The following is a 6,385-nucleotide window of genomic DNA, read 5'->3' as shown; positions in this document are numbered from 1 at the left end:
TTAGAACACACCCAGATTTGATAAGCCAGCAGTGAAATAAAACAGACTACACATATTTAGTTGCACAGTGCTACAGAAAAAGCAACTTGGGTTCCCCCTACTTGAAACTACACCAAGAGCAGCAAATCAATAAATAATATCTTAGGAAATAAATCTGAGTCAGTCCCAAATGATCGTATCTCCCTTTCTAAATGTATTCCCCTGAACTGGACCCAGTCCTTCCAAACCTTGTGATGCTTCTGGGGAAAACCACTGGCTAGGTACACTGGGCACTCCAGACCCATGCAGTATTCTACACCTGTGGACCATCTAGTCCTGAACAGGCCGTAACATCTTTCCATCCCCTTGCAATGTCAAGCTTAGGTATTATCACCTTCAACCAAAGTAGTGGCCTCTTGTATCTGCCCCGTGTCTTCTGTGATGTGTGAGAGAATTTGTTTGGGGCATCTAGGAATCCTCCACCCCTGTACTGTCTCCAGGGTCCCCAACACCCCCTCTCAAAAGTGTGATAAGTCTGGGTAGAGACAGAAGTATGCACTAAATCCCCATGATGCCACCCTCATCGTAGACATGCTCCCGAAGAAATCAGCCCTATTTTCAACAGTTGTGCCCTTGTGAGGTATGTTTGATGCAGTAGTTTAAGTTGAATATTAAGACTTGAGAGGGTAACACAGACTCCCAGGGGTTGACCACTGTTTTGATGCAGTTATCATTATCTAGTTGCCCCGAGTCAGGCATCCATGCCTCTTGCACTCCAAACATAGGATCTCGTTGGTAACCAGCAGCATCATATAAAGAGCAGATAATGTTTGTTACTTGGTGTTTGTGAGTAAGCTCTTTACCTCTAAAGGAGAGCATTCAGAGATGACTGTAAGTATGTCTTGAGTGCATGTCGGAGCTGGAGGTAGGGGAAAACCTGAGTGCAGTGCAGGCAGTACTGCATCTGCAGCACCTTAAAGGACTTGAGGGACACATTATGGAACACATCTCCCAGGGTCGATGTACCAATAGAGTTCCATCTGGCAAACCTGTATAGTGCTGTAACCTGTGGGAATCTGGTTCCCTTCCACAGTGGCATTTCTAGTGCGAGCCTACTAGCTGCCCATATAGATAACACTAATTTCATGGAAGAGGGAGTCGACCCGGGCGAAGTTCACGTAGTTGTGCTACACGGAACTCCGCGAAGTGGTAAAGAACTCTGCAGCACTACGCAAAGTTCTGTGAGCGGGCAGAGTTGCTCACCAGGCCCTTTCACACGCCACACACAACCTGCAGTGCATTCTCGTACCGGAAATCACTTGAGAATGGCACCAGGTGCCCTGTTAAGGTGCTGGGGCTTACCTTTTGAATCCCTCTTTAATCTATCTAATCCTACTCTTCTGAAACGTATCTACCCCTCATTATTATTCATTACCTTACCCTGTGTCTTTGAGCTTTTGTAATTTACATTTTTCGGAAAAAAGAAAATTGTGTTTTTGTGTGACTTTTGTACTTTTTTTACTTTTCACTTTACTTTCTTATTTCCTTCCTTCCTTCTTTTTCCTTCCCTTTTCTACTTTCTTCTCCCCCCCACCCAGTGCCATGGCAAAGCAGGGGAGTGGCAGCACCAGGCCCCACCCCCAAACCAGCACCACCCTCAGCTGCCTACATTGCGGTCAGCTGCGCCACGAAGGGGGTGCAGCCACACACTGTTCTCTGAGGTGGAGGTGGCTGCACTCATTTTTTATGTGCAGTGCCACCTTCCCTCCACACGTGCAGCAGGCGGCAGGCCTGACAGTGGGTATGCCCTCCGGGAGCATAGGCAGGGGTTGGAGAGGGTGCCCCAGACTGTGTGCCACTGTTCTGGGGACCGGGGTACCCAACAACTGCTTCTCCACAGGTGGGTGGACATCCTGCATAGGGACCTGGACCTGCTCAACCTGCTGGGTGTGGAGGTTGTGGGGCATGGTGTGTATTAATTATTTATTTGTTACATTCTATCTATGCTGATATTTGTTTCCCAAATAGCAAGCATGCTGCCAACACTCAGGTTAGCTAAGTTTATGTTACAAATATTATGTGATCACAGAGTAGACAGATGCTCAGCGGCGCTGCTTAATCCTTCTTGTTGGCGCTTGCTTGAGCTATTTATTTAAGAAGTCAAGCAGAGACTCCTCTGTCCTGTCACTAAGATAGTGGTGGTCATTGGTATTAGTGAGTTAGCGCATTCTCTCACTTCTCTGTACCTTTAATATTTTGTAGCTCATACATTCCCCAACCCGAGCAATTTCCCAGTGAAGTGTAGCATGCACGCATCTATGCATTGAAAAAAAATGCAGGCTTAGTTGGCCCATCAAAGTGGGTAAATTAAGACTGAGAGATTGAGAATAAGATGAGAAGCGGAGATCATTCATTACAATTTACTAGTAGGTCCAAAATGTAGTTTAAGAAATTTGAAAAATAGAGTTAGGTGTTAGAAATTGGAAATAGGTCCACAATATTTGTAGTGCTGTAGGAAATCTGATTTAGAAAAGTTCAATGTTACCGTATTTGTCTTTCCCTGTATACATATTTTTGTAGAGATTATTATTAACTGTACCACTAATCGTATTTTATGTATTTTCTTACTTTAGTATCCAGGGGTAAGAAATGGGGTGAGCCTGGAAGACCCAGTGAGGTGGGCAAAGGAGTTGGAGGAGCCACTGCCTCCATAAGAGTCGCCCCGGCAGATGGCTCTGCTGGCCCGAGTAAGTCCTCCTGTTGTTAATATTATTATTTCCCTAACTTTTACATCTCCACATTTAGAATTAATTCTCCTTTTTGCTGTGCCTGTCTCCTAATCTTTTTCCAACTCTTCTTTGTTCTATTTGTTTGTTTCTTAAATTCTTCTTATCCTTGCATTATTCTGCTTACTTATTTCCTATAGTTCAAATTACAGTACTTGATTTCAAACTGTCTGTACTGTTCTGTCTGTTCTGTAGCTTCCTTTCTTCTGGTTTGTCAGTAAGATTTCCCTCTTGCCTTATATATCTTGTGGACTGGTGGTACAACAGTAAGACTCAGGGAACTCATTTTAAGTCCGGTACTACTACTCTACTATGAAGATTGCGTGCCCATGTAAGGTATTGTGCGCATGTTTGTTGAGAAGGCTTTCTTATTATTGCTCATGCTCAATCATTAAAAAGAGAGGTTGGTGATGGTCATGGTGGACCCCCCCCAATGTTGGGTATGTATTATTATTATAGTATACCAGCAGGTGATGACAGTGCAGCATGGCTTGAAGTATGAGGATAGCCCCATTGCATTTGCTAATCAAGACAATATATCCTTCATTGATAAATTATTCCACCCCCTTCACTGTGGTTCATTGACTAGTATTCATCATAGTAACTTCTGCGCCTCCATTATTGCAAAAGGTTTTTGGCTGTCTTCACTACCTGGCTTTTCAAACATTGGCAACCAACAAAATGCCCAATGTGACATTTTGATAGAAGATACTGTAACTGACCTGTAGTGATGTTTTGTTATTGTGGTTGTATTTTGCAAAAAACAAATAATGGGGGAGGTGTAGCTGGCATCTAAAATCAAATGAGCAATGTTTTTTCTAGCCGCACAGAACACCAGTGTCAGAGCCGGCAGCAAGGGCGCCACTGCCAGTGGAGCGGATGTGGCGGCAGGGATGGGCGGTGGAAAGTCACCTTGCTTGCTGATTGATAATTAGTAATAAATACTCACTGCAAGGGTGTTGACTCGTGAACACCCGACTTTAGCAGACACAGCGGGAGTTGAGTTAATGGCCTCTTCTATCTGGAACTCAGCAGACAAAGGTTGATAATAATAATGAAATTTACAACAATGGGTTGCTAGGAAATGGAATAAAAATGGAAGGAGAAAGGATGGGTGCAATGTAATATGAGTGAAAGGATGCGTGGGTGAATAGTTACGTTGGTGAAAGGAAAGGATGCATAAAGGTGGGTGTTGGACCCGGCCTCGTAGAAAGGCCCTCCGTGCCCCCGCACCACCGAAACCTGGTACCTGCAGCCCAAAAACCTGGTACCTGCAGCCCAAGCACACGGCCCAGCCGAACCTCCCCACCAAGACACACGCACCGACCCGGACATCCCCGTCCATGGCCTCTCTCCTTTCGGCCACCCCGGGCCCGCGTGCCCACTTCATGCACCAAGATGGCCGCCCGGCCCCAGCGCGACCCGGGCCTAGAGGCGCCACTCTGGCTGGAGGACATCACGCTTCCAGGGGATGAGAGAGGGAGGAGCAGTTTCTATCGCACCTCTGAACTCCCCCGGGACGATGGGTTTCGATCGGCCCTCCGGCCTCCCTGAGGGCTGGCTCCGTGCCTGCTGGGTGTCTGGGACTCCTCCCGACCCGGCCCTGAAAGGATCAAAAGACAATAGCAGGAAATCCCGACAAGCGACCCCCAGGTGACAAGACCCCTGCCTGCACAGACTCCGGACATCAAAGAGGGGTCGACCTATAACAAGGGGTGCTCTGGGTCTGTCCGGCAGATTCGACGCTGGAACAACGAGAGCCTGCCGACGTGGTCGCGGCTCCTGGAACTTGGACCCTCCTGAGCCCTGCTGAGTGACTCGCGGCTCCCTGAAGATCGTAAGACCTCCGAACTTGTACCTGAGCCCTGCTGAGTGACTCGCGGCTCCCTGAAGATCGTAAGACCTCCGAACTTGTACCTGAGCCCTGCTGAGTGAATCGCGGCTCCCTGAAGATCGTAAGACCTCCGAACTTGTACCTGAGCCCTGCTGAGTGACTCGCGGCTCCCTGAAGATCGTAAGACCTCCGAACCTGTACCTGAGCCCGCTGAGTGACTCGCGGCTCCAACAGACCCTCACGGTCCTACCGGACCCCAACTACAACATCGTATCCCCCAGCTCGAGGATTGTGAGCTGTGCGCCGGATACGTCCCTGCTTTGAACCTTTACCAGAGACTGTCCCGCTACCCCCTACCCCTTCCGAGACTCTTGAGCTCGCGCTCACCTTGTACATATTTGCAGTGATAACCTACTTGATAAAGATTGTTTTCTCAGAATACCCGGTGTGGTCACTCTGTGTCGTGTGGTGCCAGAAGTACGATCCTAGATACGAGATTCCTCCCCCTGGGGAGTCTCCCGCCAGTGCCCGGCTACGATACTTTGAGGGTGGGTCTCAGGGTAGTCAGGACCCCTTCCAGGCTCCTCTGAGGTCGCCGTCTAACATTGGTGGCAAGCGACGGGATTCGGGCCCATCACCTAGAGATCGTACCGTGAGCAACGGAAGCACTACCGACAAAGATGGCAGAAGGAAGCGCCGTGAGCCCCGCAGAAACCAACGCCAACAGGGTGTTCCAGGTGGAGCAGCTGGAAGAATACACACACAAAGAGCTAAAGCAATTTTGCAAAGAACTTAAAATCGCTACCACTGGTCTCAACACTAAAGAGGATTTGCAGAAAGCACTGAAAACTTGGGTGGAGACCGGGGCCTCCCGACCGGAAGGCACGGGGGAGCGCCCCGACGAAGCCGAACCCCCCCAAAGTGAAAGCAGTAGCAATCAGGTGCGAGGCATCGTACCAGACGGGGGCCTATCCCCGGAAGAGCTCGCGGACAGAGAGAGAAGCCGCAATCATGAACTCGAGTTAGCCAAACTCAAAATCGAGGGCGAATTGAAGTTAGCGGAGAAAAAGCTAGCAGTAGAGCAAATGCGTGTACAAGGCGAACTAGAAGAAAAGAAGCTCCAGCGGGAGCACGAAGGAAGGAAGCTCCAACTAGAGCACGAACGCAGCTTGAAAGAAATCGAGCTCAAGGCCAGAATCGAGGAAGGAAGGCCCCCGGGAAACCGAGAGACGGCCTCCCCAGTGGAACAGAAGGTCCACATCCCCAAGGATGTGGTCAAGGAATATTATAAAAACAATGACATTCAGCAATGGTTCAGGGCCTACGAGGTCACCATGACCTCCCATCGGATCCCGCAGAAGGACTGGGGGGCGGGGTTGTGGGGGCGGTTTCTGAGCGAAGGAAGGGACACCCTGCTCGATCTACCCCTCTCCCTGCAGACCTCCTACAGCCACATGAAAGAGGCTCTACTCACAAGATACGGCCTCACCCCAGAAATGTACCGTCAGCGATTCCGGGACTGCCGGAAGATCCCGGGCACCACCTGGGTGGAGTATGTAAACTTTTTCAGTCGGGCCTTCGATGGGTGGATCAAGGGCAGCAAAGTCACCACCCTTGCCGAACTCACTGACCTCATGTTATGGGAACATCTGGCTGCGAACTGCTTCATAGAACTACGTCAGCATCTGCTTGACAGCAAGCTCACAGATCCCCGGAAGCTGGCTGTGGAGGCCGACCGCTGGACCAACACCCGGGTCTCCCGGGGCATGGTAGGAGAGTACCCCCG

Source organism: Triturus cristatus, chromosome 9 (genome assembly GCF_964204655.1).
Source record: "Triturus cristatus chromosome 9, aTriCri1.1, whole genome shotgun sequence".
NCBI classification, from domain to species: Eukaryota; Metazoa; Chordata; class Amphibia; order Caudata; family Salamandridae; genus Triturus; species Triturus cristatus.
The sequence above is the reverse complement of the archived record's forward strand: the minus strand, read 5'-3'. Positions refer to the sequence as shown.